This window comes from Gouania willdenowi, chromosome 9, assembly GCF_900634775.1.
Source record: "Gouania willdenowi chromosome 9, fGouWil2.1, whole genome shotgun sequence".
Classification (NCBI taxonomy): Eukaryota; Metazoa; Chordata; class Actinopteri; order Blenniiformes; family Gobiesocidae; genus Gouania; species Gouania willdenowi.
The window spans coordinates 15324919-15345130 of record NC_041052.1 but is presented as its reverse complement, the minus strand read 5'-3'; the positions used below and the strand labels follow the sequence as shown (position 1 = coordinate 15345130).

The 20212-nt window shown below is 37.3% G+C and overlaps 1 protein-coding gene across 2 annotated transcripts in view; it reads right to left on the bottom strand.

The window, feature by feature from the left end:
• unc5db (unc-5 netrin receptor Db) overlaps positions 1-20212 on the bottom strand; it is a 290269-nt gene that overhangs the window by 167765 nt on the left and 102292 nt on the right. The window lies entirely within an intron of this gene.

The window sequence follows — 20212 nt, the reverse complement described above, 5'->3', positions numbered from 1 at the left end:
TACCAAAATCAAGTCCATTTCTATTCAGTGTGCGTGAGTATTTATTAGTGGAGGACCTACACCGAGCATGAGTAACTCCAACTACATTCATCATGACCCTTCACCAATTCAACAAATAACTTTTAGTTTTAAAGTATGGCTGGAACAAAGATTAAAAAAAAAAAAAAATAAACGAAAAAATAAAAATAAAACAACTTTAGCTTTACTTCACTAAATTTGGCCCTCAGATAGTTGTAAATGTCAGTATTTTCCGCACCACACTGTGATCCCCTGTGCTGTGAAAAATTCCTGGTGAGAACCCTGTATGTAATTGACCCCAACCCTGCTACACAATGTGTTTTTCTACTAACAGGCTCACACCTATCTACTGTTTGCAAAGTGTTCAAAGATTGCTTCATGGACAAGGGCTTGAATTCATCAGCACCACAAGGAATAAAGTCTGAAAAAAAAAAAAATGCAGAGAAACGTTTGTTTCTCGTTCAGGGAAAAAACTGCTCTCTTTGGTTTGTTTCAGATGCACACAAATGCAGCAGAAAACTCAAGAGGCCTCAGGAGGGAACCCATTACTTAAAATGTGTTTGTTAAGTCAGTGTGTTCATATTTGGGTTGTGCTGAAGCCATAATGCCACCAACACAAGCTACTCACTGAATTGTTCATGTAGGAGTTTTTCTCCTCAAGTGCAGTTCTAAGAAAACTAAAAAAGAAGTAAGAGAGGCAGAAACTTTGGATAACATGTCCTGCTTGTTCTGTCTTCTCTGTTTAAAGCACATAGCGCTCCACCGGCCAGGACAACAAGAACAGGATGTTTGTGCCTTTGCCATCACCAGGATCTTTTCTCAGAATTACACCTCGGTTCCATCAAAGCAGCTCCAGCTAAGCTATTCAGTGCCGTAAAAGCCCATGAAAGCCATTATGCTCTCACCAGCAAATCCAATTGTGCACCTTGAAATCGAATCATCCCTGCACCCTCCTCCCTCAATCAATTTTGTCCTTGTTAAATGGGTCAATGAGTGGATGCAGGTGTAAGGATGGGGGTACCGGGGGCACCCATAAAACAAAGAGGCAGGGGACGTAAATGAATAGAAATATTATGCTGACACGAGCAACAACGAGTATGTGTATGTGTCTCCATCCTTGGCCATTGTGTCTAGTTTTCTTTGTTGGGCACCGCCTGAAATGATGACCACCAATTACTCACATGTGCTGTAGAGTTATGGATGATATGTGAATGGAATACTCCAATAGGTTGGTGTATGCAGCGTTGCCAGGTAATGCATGATGTGACATTTTTTTTAAACAAAGTTTGTCTCCCGACACAAACGTCATCATTTTTGTTGGCGTTTACAGCAGAACGATGACGATCGAGCACTAATATCTAATGAATATTACATTTTTGGCTCTATTTTAAGAATAATTAACATTCACAAATGACTAGGGATGGAAAAATATCGGTTTATGACCTATCGCTCTGCCATCAGACTCCTTAACAGCTGATAGAACTGAACATGCTTCACCTTCAGCTCAATTCATTCTCCCACTGCATAATACACTTTATATTTGATTTTTCTACATTTTCTACCTAGCATTAGGGGTGCACCAATTGCAATTTTCTGGCCGATCACTGATTTTTTTTAAAAGCATGACCAGTCAGTTTAATTTTTTTTTTTTATTTAAGAGCATACATCTCAAATATTCCAATCTTATTTTATTGTAAAACATTGAATAATATCCACGAAACAATAGAAACATGTTGTTTTAACTGCATATGAGCTAGTTATCTCAAATATGCAGTAAATTAAAAATTGGAACATTGCTCTCCAAATTACTAAATTATATCACTTTTTTTTAGTCTTTAATTTTTCACATTTTTATTTAATTTTGTTTATTTATTCAATTTATTTCCGACATGGTTGCATTCACAGAAGTTTTGTTATTCTTTTTTTTTTTTTTTTTGTACATGCCGAAAAAGGAGACGAGAGAAGCAGTTTTTTTTAAAAACAAACTAAACTTGTCCATCGGGTTACACTGCAGAACTGTTTTCCGCTCTTTGCCAAAAAATAAAATGCACAGCAGTATTTTGGTTTAACAAATAAAGAAAATCACAGGGTTTGGGGTAGATGATATGATAATAATATACAGGACAAACTAAAAAAAATCATCTTAAACCATCAATAAAGTGTCCTGAGTTTTAAGTTTCCTTTCAGAGCAAAAATTTTAAATAAATGTCCAAATGCAGCAGCTTTCTGGATATTTAAATGTAAAAACATTATTCTAAAAATAATCTGCAACAGTTTACAAGATAAAAGCTCCTAAAAGTCAAACATTCTAAAAAAAAAAAAAAAAACACAATAAAGTGCATCATGTGTAACATAAGCACTAACAGCAGCCCACTCACTGGCTCTTTGCTCTGCTAGCTTTAGCTTTAGCATTAGCTTGATTGCTAGCTCTACACTCAGCGGTGTGGTGGTATCTTAAATGGTGAATGAAGTAGCGTTTTTGTTTGCAGCTCCGCCAGGACTTGTTTCCGTGTTACATGAAATATAAATTGCGATCCTTTCGCTCTCTCTTTTTTTGTGTACTACTGCGGACATGCTAAGCTAACCGTGCCTCCGTGACTGTTGTTATTATCCTCTGTAGCAGAGGCATGCGCAGCACACACATGCTGCACACATGACCGGGTGGGTGGGCCTGTCAGTCATCTCACAGCAGAAGAAGACAGTGGCTGAATTTATGACGGACTTTAAGATGTTTGCGGAGGTACAAAAGATTGGCGGAAAAAATCGGTTTCATATGCATCGATCGGCCGATCCCCGATCCACAAAAAATAAGGGAAATCGGCACCGATCGATTGGCCGGCCGATCAATCGGTGCATCCTTACCTGGTACATATATATCTTTACTATTTTTAAAATTATTTTAATTATTCTTACGATTTTTTTAACATGTTTGAGAATGTGAAATGGCTGCTCGATTATATTAAAAATAATAATTATTCTAGTCATAATTGAAATCCCGATTATTCAAACAATTATTTGTCCAAAAAGTTATTTATTTTTTGTACAAAAAAAATATTAAATATATTCTTTAAACATAAAAAAAATCCTTCAAACACTAAAATCAAGTATGTTCTTTTGCATAAAACAAAACACTTGTTGCACGTGATGTGTCTTTGCTCTAGGTCAAACCCAGTGTTCCCGTAGAAGAGAATTTGACTTGCCACTTGTTTACCAAGTGTTTTTGCTGCGTTTTTTATGGACTATTGCGATTCAATAGTCCATAAATCAGAATCGCAATATATATCAAATAGGTACCTAAGTATTGTGAAAAAACAAAACAAAAACATATTATCCCAGCCCTAAAAGAGACATATTTATTATCATACATACCGGGACATCCCATGTTTTGCGAATGAAACCTCATTTTCAGCATCCTTTGCAGATTGTATTTTTCTGCTGAACAATGGTGATTAAAACCAAAAACATCTCTAAAAACTAAACTGTTGTATTATTTCCTGTATCCATAGCATCGTTGCCTCTAGCGTTTGTGAGTGAGGAGAGGGCAGGGCGTTTGTGGAGGAGAATGTCAGAACAGAGCAGGCATGAGAGGAGTAGAAACCAGCGCCTCGTAAAATATCACTTTTAGGCAAAATAATGCTTCAAAATAAAGCTACATCATTAAAAACTATATTATCTTAAAAGAATTGTAAATCTCAATGTATCGTCAAGTTGTATTGGGAAAGTGGCCTTTAAAACATAATGGGGGGGCAATTTCACTCATTTCCACACACACACACACACATATACACAGACACCTCCTGCAGTATTTTATTATTAATTGCCATGCAGTTTTTAAATCAATAGAAGGTTCTTCAGGCAGTTTCAGAAGCACACATGATCATTTTAAAATGTACGCGCTGTATACAAAAGCTGGCTGAAAAAGATCAATCTAGTGCAGGTGAGCAAAACTTCAACACATGCCCGACAGCCTCAAACTCTGTGTGAAAAACTCCCAGTAAGGAGATCTAACACAAAGACGAGTTCGAATGATATCTAACGCCCTCAAGACAAAATTAAATGTTACATTTCTCATCTCGTCTCATTTAAGTTGCCTTTTTCAAAAAAATCCCATATATATATATATATATATATATATATATATATATATATATATATATATATATATATATATATATATATATATATACACACACACAACATTTAACAAAGAACACAAACATATTTCTACTGCTTCACATAACTCTAAAATATATTGTGACATTTTCTTTTTGAAAATAGTTTTTCACTCATTTTTAATTTCTTTATCAACATTATTTCACAATGTAGACATCTAACAGAGATCTAGACATTCTAATCTTGCTTTTGGTAAAATAAACATAAATTGATCTTATAGGCTGTATTTACTGGTCTGTAATGATTATTTTTATTGCCTTCTGTTCTGGAAGTGTATTTATTTTTGCTTTGAACATTACCTGTATTTTTTTTTTGCAATAAAACAATATACTGTAATTTATGGTCTTAAAAGTGGTTCCCCAGAGTGCTACGCAGAATGTCATATATGGGAGTATTAAAGTACAATAAATTGTAATTATGTAAATATTTTGATTTATATAACACACCAAGTGTTTTTGAGATTTTTGTCTTTATATAATGTACTGGTATGTGTTGCCTTCAAGATCATTTAGAGTCAATTATGACTCCCAAGAAGTTCGAAAAATTGAGTTTTTGCAATATTAAGGGATAGAGCTGTGCAAAAAAATAAATAAATTTAATCGATTCATCAAATTTGTAGATAAAAAACGATTTTTATTTTCCAAATTCAAGTTTAAAAAAAAATATATATATATATATATATATTGAAACTGACGACAATCACAGCAATAAAGTTGCACTTTTGACAATATATCTTATGTCTGCAGTCATTTTTAAGTGCATTTAAAAAAATGAAATCAAAAAACAAATAGAAACTCAAATTTTTCTTTGAAAAAAAAATCAGAGATATTTTGATCATATCAAACCACAGCTTTTAAGCACTGTAATTTATTTTTCTATTTTTTTTTTTTTTTAATTTTTTTCCAAAACAAAATCATCTGCAAACATGAAAAATGTGAGGTTCAATACATCACAAAGATCTTTAATAAAAATAGTAAATAGTTTAGGATTAATCACAGAACCCTGTGGTATTCAACAAACTATATTTTTAAATCCAGCTATTGTATTATATTGTATTTTCTAGTTGGAACATATTGTTGTCTGTTTTCTTTCCTCTGCTTTAATCTAACACTTTGTGCTTGTATATAGATGTTTGTCCTGCAGGGTGAACTGACAGTTTGCTTCATTAATGAATTAATTAACTTACTGCTTTATGTTGTTGTTGTTGTTTTAGCTCTTTAAATAGCTTGTTTCTCATTTGTACGAAAAGAGGACGAGCAGTCGAGCAATTTCCCACATCACAAGGTTTTACTGTAGTTTACTTCAGTGAGATAATTTGAGTGTGATCAAACATGATGGAGCACATACTAAGATAAAAATACTAGATAAAAATAATAAAAAAAAAGCCTAATTGATTCTCAGGGGAAACTCACAAGTGATTAAAATGTGCCTCTCATTACATGTATAGCTGCCGCACAGCATGTACTGTACTGTAGTATCAAATATTAGAACACACTCATGAACAGAACTCTTATGTAAAGGACTAAATAAAGATACTCCTAAATTACTCTTAGTTAAAGCCATGGCTTTTGATTAAAAGTAGATCAGGTTTAAAACTAAAGAACAACAATATTTCTGTTTCAACACCATCGTTGGCCAATTTCTGACCGTTTAAAATGTCTTGCATCGGTTTTAATTTTTGTTTTTTTAATTTAACCAAATGATTCCATCTTCTCGCTTCAGCTCTTTAAAGTCCGTGTATTCATGTGGTAGATAGAGAGAAAGGCCAAGCTGCAGACACAGAGCGACATGAATGCACCAATAAGAAAAAACAGCACAAATCATTCAGTTTGGAATCGTAACGAGAAACATGAAAGAATCAACAGCAGCACAATCACCAAACGACAGGATGAAAATGGTGCGGGACCGTTTTCAGATGCCGATTAGATTATATCTTTGTGCAATATGCCGCTGGTTGACAGGCTGGGAGATGAGTTTGGGGACTGTATACAGTAGAAAATCAATTTGTTGTGATCATTTCTATCAGTGAAGAGAAACTCGGCTGAGTGAACGCAAACGGGCTCCTGATGGGTTTTAAATTCCTTTTCAAACCTGCTTTCACGGATGTTAAAAATTAATGTATTTGGATACAAGCAGCGTACACTGAAATAAAGGCAAAGGAGCTTCCTGATAACAAAAGGCAGCACATAAGTCTACCTGATTTCTAAACCACTACATACTGTATATGCTGTGCTATTGCTGGGCGATATACATATTAGGAATGGGTATCGCCATGTACCTCGCGATACGATATATCGTGATATTTTTGCCCAAGATAACAATATTATCACAATACGGCGATAATCAATATATCGCGGAAAAATAAATCCACGATACATTATAATATCTGTCACTGAAGAAATTCAGAATTTATTGACTGCACTGAAATTACACAGGAATTACGCATGCGCACGCACTCCTCACCTATTGTCTCATTGTACTGTGTATGTATATATATATATATATATATATATTTCATAGCTGAGCAATCAGATTAAATGTAATGCACCGCACGCCAAAACACCTTTAAATGGAGGTTATTTTCTCAGTTTCAGAGTTCATAAATGTAGCTATACTTAAAGCTTGATGTTTTTTTTTTTTTTTTAATTTTATTTTATAGAATTTAATTGAACTCATTGGTGTTATTTTTTTTTTTTTTTAATGTACATTTTGACAAACCCTTTATTTTATACAGATGCCTTTGTGGAAAATAAATTAAGTTCCAATTGTGCAAGATTTGGTCTCTTCCTTTTTAGGTTTATACATGAGATGTTTACAGTATGCAAGAGAATGTGGCAAGATTTAATACCAACAAGAAGACAGTCTTTAACATCCCCCGCCAGATTGGTTCTCATTATAACTCAGAACCTTTTCCTAAATGTCCTAAATCTAAGAACTTAGAAAATATATTGGTATGTGTCAATGATTTGGGACCACCAACTGTCGCAATATTTGACTCACAACTAAATGAGAAAACAACTTCAATGGAAATTAGCGGAAAAAGGACACCTAACTGAATTGTGCGAGGCATAACCGTAATCTATGTTGAATTACCTTTAAAACAATATATCACATGACTATGTTCCCATAAATTCAGAAATGACCGGAAATGGGGGAGAGGCCCCAGGGCCCCATTTAAAAAAAAGGGCTCATCATATTCATTCATAGATTATTCATACCAAACTGCATTCCGATCTAAGGAGAACTAACAGAAGTTATTTGAAAAAATGGGGCCCCGTGGTGCCCCCGTGATATGTACGGGGTAATGGGCCCCATTTATATATTTGAATGTGCCAATGATTCAATACCACCAACCGTCGTAATATTTGACTGGCAAATAAATGAGAAATCACCTTCATTTTTTTTTTTCTTCTTTTTTATGCGCTTCTGATTTTCGAACTCCATCAAGGTATTGATACCCTGAAGCCACACACCAAATTTGGTTATCCTATTTTAAACAGTTTCTGAAAAAAGCTGTCCCCTTTAACTCGGACGGATGGACGGTCGGAGCTCAAACCTATATCCCCCTTCCACTTTATGGTGGGGGATAAACATAAACATGGGGGGGGGGTACTGTTTAATTGAGCTACTTTTTACTTGTACTTGAATATTTTATGTATGACTTACTTGTACTTGTGTACAATTTCAATCAAGTAACAGTACGTCTACCTGAGTAGAATATATCAGTACTCTTGCTACACAGACAGTCTTCCTATGTATAAACTAAGACAGTTAATAAGTCTCTTCACATCTTTGGTATTGTGTGGTAACGTGTCTGTGATGTTAAAGCTGGTATGAGCAGAGCCACTCCTACGTCCTTCGGTTCATGCGGACACTGCTGCTTTCCATGTATTCACTCTCACCTCGCCCACATATCCCTAAAGTTTCTCAGGCAGAATGCAAGGTAATGAGTAAACAGGTATTCAGCCACACACGCTGCTCGTGCATCATTTTTCATCCACAGATGTTGATGTCACCACCGCAACAGCAGACCAAAAATTCAAATTGCACGATATAAATAAATGAGTGCCGCGCAGAGCCAGTGGTGTGGATAACAAATGGCTACCATTAACTTTAATGTAATTTCGATGAAACAATGAGCGTTAAATCTACTTTTAAATAACCCTGTAAACAGAAAGGCGGATCATTTAGAACGGTTGATTACTGCAGCAGCTGGCAAATGTGTGTCCACACAATTCTTCCTGTCGCTATGTTTGAAATTACATTTATTTACAAGGCACTGAACTCAGCTAGAAGTTTAGGTTTAGTTCCCTCCCCAAATCAGAAATACAATGTTTATAATGAATTAACGTGTCATTGGATTTGTCTCCTAGGATGTTTTGAAAGAAGATTTTTGGGGATAATTTCTTCTTATTTGCTGATTAAGACAAAAGCTAAAGCCTTAGTTGCATTTTTTGTTGTTTTGGCTTTCAATGAACTGTTAGGCTTGTAAAAACAACCAGAAAAATCAAACCTTAACACTGATATCTGGAGTTTCTGAGAAATCTATGTTTATGTATCATTGTTGTGAAATGCGAAAAAATATCTAACTAGTCTTTTACTATGGTCTACTGCCGGTGGTCATTCATATACATTAATGTATAGAAGTCCCTCCTTCGTCCTTTAGACCCCGATACAAATGGAAACCATCTCCGAGTGTGCCCAGCCAATTAGACTTCGACTTCCCGTTTTTGAGACTGTCAATCAAAGTAAATGCGGAACTGCGCAAGAAAACAAGGTCGCGCGTCACAACAGCAAACAGGTAAATATGATTTTGGCTCTTACCTGACCCATAGACCTTAATCAATGCGACCTTGTTATGCTCCGCGATGCGCATGCAGAAAAGTAGAGGCGTGGCTTCTGGCAGATTGGCAGGGGAGGAAGTGAGGCTGTTTAGGACGGGACATTGAGACGTTTCTCAGAAACTCTGGATATCAGCTTTAATTCATTTTAATGCTGTTCTCAAATGTTTCATATCACCATAAAGACGGCACTATATTTTTAGTGTAGTCAAACATTTGGTATCTTTAAAGCTGCTAGACACAATCATTTCTTATCAGATAAATCCAGAGGTGACAACTAACAAAGTACAAATACTTTGCTGATATACTTAAGTAGTTTTTTTTTCTGATATCTGTATTTTACTTGAGTTTTTTTTTTTTTTTTTACTTTTTACTTCTTACTTTTTAAACAAATGTCTCTACTTTCCACTCCTTGCATTTTAAAAATGAGCTCGTTACTTTTAAGACCTTCAAAGATGACGTCACAATGTAAAAAGACGCAAACCAACAACCGCAAAGCTAGAGGAGAAGCTAGTGCTAGTGCTGGTGGATGTAGTGCGTTGTTGGCAAGCAGAAAAATCATGAGATTCTGGCATTCAAGAACTGTCCAAATCTCAACATTTTATCTACATATTGTATCTATAATGAGTGTTAAATTCTACAGGTGTTCAAAGATAACATATTTAATTTGTCTCCATGTACCAGTTTTCTAAAAGATGTGAAATGTGCTGGTTTAAAAAACCCTGTCTTACTGAAGGGACATTTCTTTTACTTTTTACTTAAGTACATTTAGTAGCATCTACTTTCTTACTTTTACTCAAGTAAGGGAGCAACTTCAATACTTTTACTTTTACCAGAGTCATTGTTTATACAAGTATCTATCTTTACTTTCACTTGAGTACTGAAGACTAGTAGTTTGCCACATCTGAATGAATCCATTACATCACTTTAACCTCTACAAACTTGTCACCAAACTGATTCAGTAGATTACAGCCCACAACACAATATCCAGAATAGTAGCGTCACATTATACCTTCTGTACAACCAAAATACCTTAGAGTCAATCGCTTCTAATATCCCACCCTAACTCTCTCTTCCCTGTTCCTTTCCCCCTCACCAGGGTGTAACCATGCTCTCTCTTTTTTTAACAAGTGACGCTTGATGACAGATTATTTTTACAGGTGTGTTTTGGAGCCCTACAAAGTGTCCATTTAAAGATTCCAAACAACCAATAAGAATTAGAGAATTTAAAAAAAACATTTTTTAAAAATTAAAAAAATTCTGAAGCCAGACATGTTGAGAACCAATAATCTGAAGCAGAAAATGGAGGCTGGAGGAAAATAAAAAAAACAATGCATTTCAGTCTTGCAAAAACACATTTTTAAAGGAGAAAAAGCTCATTTGCAAGCTTAAAAGCACTTAAGCATTAATAAGGATACACAGAGTAGGAGTGTGCAGCTCCCACATTACAGTGTCACCATTAATTACAAGATTAAGCAACGAGAGGCCTGTCACAGCACGGACATTATTCTTGTTTACAGGCAAACACAACAGTTTAAGTCGTCAACCTTAGAAGTTTCTTCAAACTTTGGGGAAGTTCAACAAATGCAGCCACGAACCACATTAATGAGTCTCCAATAATGTTGGTATAAATAGGATATCCAGCTGAATAGACTTGCAGTTTGAGAAATAACCTGTACCACAGCTCTGCTTTTATTGGTCTGCTCTTTAATTTAGCTGGATGTCAGAGGCTCTGTGCATGGGCTTTGGAAAGAAGGTTTCAATAAATTCGATACTAGAGAGAAAATATAGTGAGTATGAATTAGAAGAGCAATTTTTCTTCCTGATAACAGGTCATTTTGGTTTCTGAGGGGCTGAAAAGGACAACAGGATATTTTAAAGTAGATGCCAATATTTGACAACATTCATGTCCCAACAGTGCACTATAAAAACTGTATTACTAAACATGATGAGTCTAGCATGAAAACTGCACACAGTGTGACTGGTAATGCACATTATCTATGACTTGGACATCAGCTGTAAACATCACTGACATGCGGTCGATACAAACGTGTGACACAGTTAATCAAGAGTTTAATGTTCCTTCACTGGAATAACAGTGTCACTGCTGGTGTAGTTGGTAAAGTCCATCAACCCAGTGACAACCCAATAGAACCTCCCACTGGAGCGAGGGAGGTGAATGAGGCGCGGGAGGCATGAACGTGGACAACCAATAAAAACACAGACCCCCATCAGGCTCAGTTCAACCAAAAGCAAAGGGGTTGTCTATCAAATCTACCATCTCATCATTCCCCCACTTACTCTATGGAGCAGACTGACCTAGTCATTGCGGGCTAGCTGCTTGTCTAAAGCTAATGATAAATATCCACGTGGACTTTGTCAATGTGGACAACCAGAAACAGTGAAATATGTGCGTTTATTCTGCAAAGTCTACTTCAAAACGGGAGGGCATGTTTAGCAAGCTTACAAATTTGAGGTTAGAAAAATGATCTGTTGCATCTATTTTTTCTAGATCTGGCAACTCGAACTTGAACTTGTCCATTGACAACTAATTAATAATTAAGTCCCTACTCTCCACCTGTCTCTATTCAAGAATGTAAAGAGTAACTAAACCCCAAACCCACTTTTTTTCTGTTGAATACATACTGTATATATTTAGGTATTAAGTAGTGCTGTTTATTAATCCCAGTCCCACTCTTCGCAAGTATTTTCATTTTGTGTATTTAGCTGTTAAACGTCAGAGTTACTGGCCTCTAAGGGTTGAATGCCAGCTATTACAAGTGATTTCTGCTATTGGCTGAAACTGATTCTTTAAGATTCCCCTGCGTCATCAGTTTCACTGTTGGCCTCACCCCTCTCTTAAAAGCTGGGAGGAGGGTTTCCTCCAATCACAGCCCTTAGTGAGCATTGATTGACAGTTCTAATGAAGAACCGATCTCTTCAGCGGTGAAGTGCTTTACTCTGTGATTAGTGCAGATTCGGCACTAATCAGAAGGTTTATCAAACTATCTGTATTTACAGACACATCCTGTGTGTATTCCTGTCTGTCTCTCCGTGTGTGCGGACGTTCTTGTTGCATGTGTGCATCTTTCTATGTGTGTGTAAGCAGCGTTCCAGCCTCTGCTGAGCCATGAACAAAGGCTGGAATGCCAGTGATGGTGTGTGTAGTGTTGTGTGTGTGAGTAAGTGTAGCTTCACGTGGGGGTTTTGTGTGTGTGAGATTGTAGTATTTGATCACAAATGTTACTGTGCGCTGAGTGGGCGTGTCTTTCTGTGTCACAAGTAACGCCCATAATCAAGGCAGTTTTTGAATTTTCCCCTTAGTGGCAGGTCAACAGAAAGCAGGAGTTTAGTTACTCTTTAAACGTGCTAGGTAAGTAAACAACCGGAAACAATTAAAAGAAGAAGAAGAAGAAGAAGACCTAGTCAATGAGACATTTGCAGAATTTCTTAAGAAATTTGTCAATATGTGGCCTGTTCATAGCTTAGTTGAGATCAAATGTTTCAAACTCGGAGCTGGTCATATTCTGGCCCACATAAAGATTTTGTAAAGAGTGAAAATTGCAGGTAAAACTGTCATTGCAAAATAAAACAGTATACAATTAATATACTGTGTTTCCAGAATGTCCTTCCAAGCGCTGGTATCAGGGATGAGCAAGAACTTTTCACTGAAAAGCTGGTAGAAATGTTCAGAAACAGGGCTTTCCTTTGACCTACCACTGTTGCCGTAGTAGTCGGAAGTCGCCATCTTGAAAGCCCATGGCCTACTGGTCTCAACTAACTAAGCTCTTGTATTTTTGGCTTGAAAAACATATGCTTGTGAGTACATCTAAGAGTACTGTTTAACACCCTTAAGACTGTTTTTGTAAAAGTTAAGCATAAACGGTGTGTTACATAAATCACTGCCGATCGTGGTAAATGTTAGCATGAGCATATACATGGATTTTCCCATAGCCGTTAGCATGAAGCTAGCAGACTTTCTGTATCGCGGTATTTTTTTATCCCCCGCCACAAAGTGTGAAAGGGGGATATAGGTTTGAGCTGCGTCTGTCCGTCCGAGTTAAAGGGGACAGATTTTCTCAGAAACTGCTTAAGATAGGATAACTGTTAGGTCTAAATACGTTAAGACCGTTGCTCAATCACAACTCGGGGAGAAAAACACTATCTGACTTAAAAGGCGACCAGAGGCAGAGGGGTGCGAGCTGCAGCTCGGAGAAAAACCCAACAAAAAGACACAGAAGTCCGATATAAGTTGAGTTGCTCTGAGGTGATGCCTCAGAACGAGGTATTTATTAGGAAAACATAGACCACACCCAGATGGGCTGTGCAACAACGCTCTGGGTGCAGTTTTAATATCATATATGGAAACACAAAAACTTTGGGGAGAAAACAGCTCATATGTCCATGCAGTGAGTCACGTACACCCACACTGGCCCAAACTAGTTTAAACCAGCTGTGGTGGACAATGGATATGTTTTGCAAACACACACACAATTAATCATGGATAATTTCATATTCTAACTATCGTTTAATCATTTCATTATAACTAATAAAGTAGTAAAAAACACACACACACTATAGCATATCTTACAATAACAAATTTGGTGTGTGGCTTCAGGGTATCAAAACTCTGATTGAGTTCGAAAGTGAGAAGCGCGCAATTATTTTTTCCAGAGTTATTGCACTTGTTCTGTTTTTTTTTTTTTTTTTTTGGCTAGGAATGTTGATGACAATGTCTTCTTGTTTTATTTAATCTAATTTACTAGGTAAGGTCAGTTGAGAACCAGTTCTCATTTACAATTATGACCTGTTGTCATAATTTTAAATGAGGCCTTGCTGGTGAAACCCCAATGAACAACACTCAATACAAAGTTAAATGTGTTGAGTAAAGTCCCTAATATGCATGTTTTGATGGTCGTGGCCCTTTGCTTCTCCAACTTTGTTGGTAGTTCTGCATATTGAACCCACGACCTTACAGTATTAGCATCACGTTATATGCATCCAAGCTAAGTAGCGCATCATATGTGGCCCCATAAATAAAATGAGATTCAGATTGTGTTTTAATGTGCAGTCACTTCTAATGTTTACTACAATGTGTCTAAATGAAAACATGGTAGTTAAGATGCACTTGAGAAAATGGAACGTTTGAAGCACTAACCCAACCTTCCCTAACCATCCAACACCGCATCATTTTCTCATGTTATTAAAAACATTCAGCGCATTTAAAGGTAGCAGATAATTGAAACAAGATGGACAATTCATGCTCCATAAACCCTGCGTCGTCCACCACGTCCGCCACGAACGCTCATAACTATCAGTCCTAATGAAGGAAATGACTGCTGCAACGACACATCACTTATTTTCTCATTACACCAGTTAATTTTAACACTGCCTTTAAATGCTCACTCACCCTATTTGCAGCTAGTCAGAGGTTTCCACCTGACTTAACGTGACACTGAGCAGCAGAGCAGCAGACCTGAGACAGATAAATGGCCTGGGTATTAATCAGCATGCAGAGCTAATGAGGCCCCAGAGCAAGTGCACCATGCTGAAGAAAAACAGATCCTGATCAATAAACTTTTATGTATGCCAGGGTAATACGAGCTACACAATGTGGATGGATATGCAAAGCAAGGCTGAGAAAGAGTCATCCTAGTTTGAAAAAAATCCTTTTTTAATTATAAATTACAGGCAGACAACTTTTTCACGAACATTGTCAAAGCGACTATTACGACGGAGCGACCTATACATTAATTTTTTGGACAGACACCACAGCACCATCTACCAAGTAAAAGTGTGAACTTTAAAATGTGAGTCACTGTGTGAAATTGAAAGCATATTGAGGTTTTACTCAGCTGGGAACCCGATGAAAGCATGTTTATATTAAGTTTCTGAAAAAAAAATACGGTAACAAACACTAAGTATCCAAAACACCACAATAAGTTTGTTCAAGTCAGATTGCGTTCTGTGGTGGAATGAAAAACCTGTTTCTGTCTGGTAAAGTAGAGCTGATGATCAATGCAGTGAACTTCCATTTATTACAGAGAATATGACCAGAAACAGAGCCCGTCTCCAGGTATGCTCTGATTGGCTGAGTGAGAACAGATAGCATGCCTCATGCTTTGTGAAAGCCACTTCTTTGTTTCCATGAGACAGAACACTTCATTTGTACTGTTTTTGTTCATGCCAGGTCTTTGGAACAAACTCCACAACATATCTTTTGGTCCATTTTCACTTGTTTCATCAGACATACTGGCACAATATTAGCTAAAAAAATGTGCCAATCTGCATTTCACTTTGCCAATCAGAAGCAGCAATGCAGTTGCATATTTGATGACTTAATGGAAAGGGCAACTTATCTTGGCATTTTTCCAGGGGAATAGTAAGTTTTATTAATCTTCTCAAAAAGCACCCCATATACTGGTGTGGAAAATACAGCTAATTCAATCCCTCTCCCATTTAGTTATGTTCTTAATCTATAATTTCAGTCTAGATCAGTAGGCCATGGTAACAGGCTTTATCTGTGTGTACCTATGGGTCATATTTGCGCTACCATGGTGCATTGGCTTCTCTGTGTCACAGAGATCAAACCAGTGTCAGAAATGTCAGACTTAAGGTTGTAATTACACACACACATCAGCAAATGAAACAGGCTTTATCAGGGACTGGAAGCCTTGCACCAGACCCACAGAGCTTCACAATGACGCGCAGATGATCATAAAGTTCTCCTTTAGTACTCAGCGTCCTGTAGAGTGGAGGTAGAACAGCCGTTGCACTGACCGCTGGCTTTGATTGGCCAAAGTACGTCTTCTGCCTCCCTTTTCCATTTCTCTGTCTCCCTTCTACTGCTCAGTGATACGTCACGTTCGCCCACTGTCTGATCAGAACCCTTCCCAACCCCCAGAACTAAAGCCGAATAAATCGGTGTTCCATGTAAACCTCCATTCCAAATTACTATGTCCATGTAAACACAAAGCAGAACACAGTCATTCGGAATGAATCATTCAGACTTAACATCATGTAACCATGGTCAATGTGTGTTCAAACCTTTGACAAGGCGGTGTGTGCTTATAGAGATCATATGCTCATAAACAACCTGGTATGAGTTTTGACGATGGTTTTTAAATGATTTGAACAAAATGGCAAGTAGTCACAAATGTGAACCAAACGTTGTCCTCATGAGTGACAAGCATGACAATAATAAAGATTGAATAATAACACATATCATTTTTCAAAGATGTGACGACCAACTATAAAAGGAAAGGAACAGAAGTATGTCTGAGATATGAAAAGCTGCAATCTAATATTTCAAATGACTGTATAGCCATTACAAAAACCAGCCAGTAGCTTAACTTTTTCTTTTCAAATAAAAAAAATAAAATAAATAAAAGCACCAGCTTGTGTGAGAGCTGCACTCCAGCGACGGCCAGCCTCAGCATAAATTCCCAGTAAAGGTAACTGAAATGGACGAGGAGGAGACAAGTTCCTGAAAGATGGAGCTGACAGCACTTGATGCGCTTCCTCGTGAATGAAAGAGGCATTACTATTTAACACAGCAGCTCCACATCCAAAGTCCTCTAAAACCACAAGCCCTTCCTCTTCCATGAAATCACCGAGGGACTGGGCATGGATTTTTCTTCAGGCACCAATATAGACAAAGGCCAAGGATGAGGAACGTCAGCAATGTGAGTATCGGCTTTACAGTGAGCACCTTCCCTCCTCATCTAAAAGGCAGGGAGTCGGGAGATGTCAATCCTCGATGCTAAAGGAAGAAGAGTTGCTGAACACGGATGTAGCCAAAGACTGCAGGACGGAGAGACCTCTGAGTGAACTCAGACACACAGGTGCTCGAGACACTGAGAGGAAAGCCGTGCAGCTCATTAACACAAAGACGGACACACACACTTTCATTTGTGATGCTCGTCTGTGAACGAACCGACACTTCCTGTCGCGCTTAACCTCAACGTGAACCCAAAGCCACATCTGACACCAGGCTAGCATGGCGGCTAATTTAGCCTTCAGAGCTGAGAGAGCTTTACAAAGTGTGGTTCTTTCAAAAATATGCAACACAGTTTTTAATGCTATTCCTGACAAAATGTAACATATTTTCAAATAAGCCTTGCAAGCCAGCTGCAACAACTGCAAATATGCATATACTCTTTTCAGTGAAGGCCAGAAAACCATTGATTTGATTTGATTTTTAAAGAAATGTTGGGAACACTTGAAGTTTCAAACATAAAGCAGACATTACGCTGTCATTATTATGATATGACACATGTCATTAGCATGAATAAGGCGTAATGAAGGCTGTCATTAAGTGTTGTTTGTTACCCTAACCTTTCGTTACCCTAAACCTTTGTTACCCTAACCCCAACCCAGTGACGTGCAGTCAGGGTAGGCAAGGTAGGCAGTGCCTACCCAAGGGTGAATTGATGTTTTGATTATTTATTTGAATTATAATATAATTATAAATGACTTATTTTTCAATTTCTTGCAGCAGAAACATATGAAATTGTCATTGGTGATCTCGATTTGCAACGTGCCTACCCAATCCGAGTGGTCACGGCACGTCACTGCCGCAACCCTAACCTCAACCTTGACCCTAACCCTACTAGATCCCTCCACCGAACCCAAAAAATGCCAACATATCTCCATAGGTCATAAATTAGCAAACAACACTTAATGACAGCCTTCATGACACCTTATCAATCCAAAAGACAAATAATGACAGCGTAATGTCAGCCTTACGTATAAAACTTCTAGGCAAAGTTACCAAAATTTGTGTCAACATTTTAGTGACAAATCATCATTATCAGCCACATGCACATCTTCACACAAACTTACACACTAATAAAGCAGCAGGACAAGTACAGCCTTGAAATCAATTCCACAACCTCTTAATTTAAAAGCCAACCCCTTAAAAAGCCTTTATTGTGAAATGTAATGTATTTTTTATTTTTTATCTTGAATCTTAAAATATTTTGAATATAGGAATTTTTGCTGAGGCTAAATTCAATTATTGGTTTGCCAAACAGGGTTTTCCTATAGTGTGATTCTCCTCTCGGATCATCACGAGCCTTTAAATGACATCTAAATCATTCCATGTGACAGAAAGGCAATGCTTTATCTTGAAAAGCTCCTTTGATGCAAACAATGCTGATTAAGCGTAGGCTTTAATTATCTATCCAGTTTAAAAAATATATATAAAATAAATAAATAATCAAAATTCTCAAAGAGCGTGTGAAGTTGTCAGGTTAATTATCATTAACAAATGATTATAATGGAGGCTACTGATTGTAATTTTCCTCGACCATATAAACAAGCCTTGATTTAAATATTGATGTACCCTTTCATCATCTCATATAAGTGAATAGAAGGCAGACCTAAATAGCTAAACAAAAGAACACAAGCACACACAAAACAGGTAAGCACTAGTAATATGTGTGCGAATGATGCACAAGGTCAGACTGTATGTAGACTAGACCGTAGCCAAAGAGCCGCTTCAGGTAAATCCATGAGAAGAAAATCACTCTTCTGAGATCCTTCATCTTCACCCGTGCGCTACGTTGGCTGTCAAGCAGGTCCGGGGGGATTAGCCCCCTTTGTGGGTGATGGCTCAATGTGTACAAATGCACTGCGTGTAATAGAAGCGGGCCACAATGTTTACAGATAAACATTCTGTAGCGTGACGGTGTTGACAATCATCCCCACTCCAATCCGACCAGTGCGCTTCTCACTAAAGCTTCTTACATGGCCTGTAATCAATTTTAAAAAAGGTTGAATGGTATGAAAAAGCAATTACACGGCGCATGTGTCCACTGTCAGCCAGCGAGCGCAGCTGCAGTTTGAGGGGTGGGCTCCCCTGTGATTACAGAGCATAGATCTGGAGTTGTGTCAGCTATAAGTTGTTTCTGTTAGATCCTCCAGTTACACCAGAGGAGCCCGGGGAGCCTTGTGGGCCCGATTGACTGAGGCAGACTCTGACAGTTATTGACAGGCTGCCGTATTTCCCAGAAAGGGCAACAGTAAGAGAGAGAGTGAGACAGACCCCACAGTAAGTCTTCCCATATACTCAGCTTCTCCTAAAGCTCCAAGCAGGATTTTTTTCTTTAATATATATATTTTTTTCATGCTGTTTTGGGTGGAATATAGGTCAATATTGAGTGTTTATTCATCATCAAATATCTGCCAATCATCATTTTATCCAGTGATTCCTCAATCATTCTGCAAATCAACAACCTTCTCTCACATTCCAGCTCCTCTAGTTCCCTTTGTTGTAGTTTTCATACACATTAAACACACACATATAAAGACACACAGCAACAACAACAACAACACATTATCGTTTCAACGGGAATGAATAGCAACTTACTAGCAATTTTCCTGAAGTTTGAAAATGGATGCTTACCTGATTAGCGACAACAGAGAGGAAATAGACAACAGCTATGAAGAGAAATTGGCCAATGATTCACCTTGTTGGAAATGTGAGAACTATCACGCATGACAGTCACACAGTCAGGGTGGAAAGTAAACGAAAACTAAAAACTTGCAATAGTTTGAAATCTGAAAGATGGAGAAGACAAAGCCAGGGCTATTTATTTGGTGGCACGTCCGATGATTTTTCAGATGTTTTAATATACATTAGAAATATAAGATCATAATACATCATAATTGCAATGGTAACCCAGATGTATTGTTTTGAGTGTGTTAGCGCAATTTACAACACCAGTCCACAGGAGGCTTTTAAAAAAATAAAAAGAAACAGAAATAATAAAAAAAAAAAGTAAGGAGGAAATATGCACTGGACAAAACAATACAAAAAAAAAAGAAGAAAGAAATGTGTTAAATCAGTGCATTTTAAAAATGCAATGTGTGTTCCTGGAATTTTAATGTGAAAAATTGCCACTTTTTCATTTGTGCATCACTTCCGCACTTGGCTATAACTTGATTTGGTCTCAGTGTGGAAGTACGAACAAAAGGTGCAAGACATTCATCAACACAACTCATACTCTAAGTCTATGGGGATGACTTAGTTCAACAGGTCCAAAATGTTAAATAAAAAACTCCATTTACCCAGAGGTGTAGAGTACTAATATATCCTACTCAAGTAGAAGTACTGTTACTTGATCGAAATTGTATTCGGGTACAAGTACATGTAAGTCATACATAATGTACTCAAG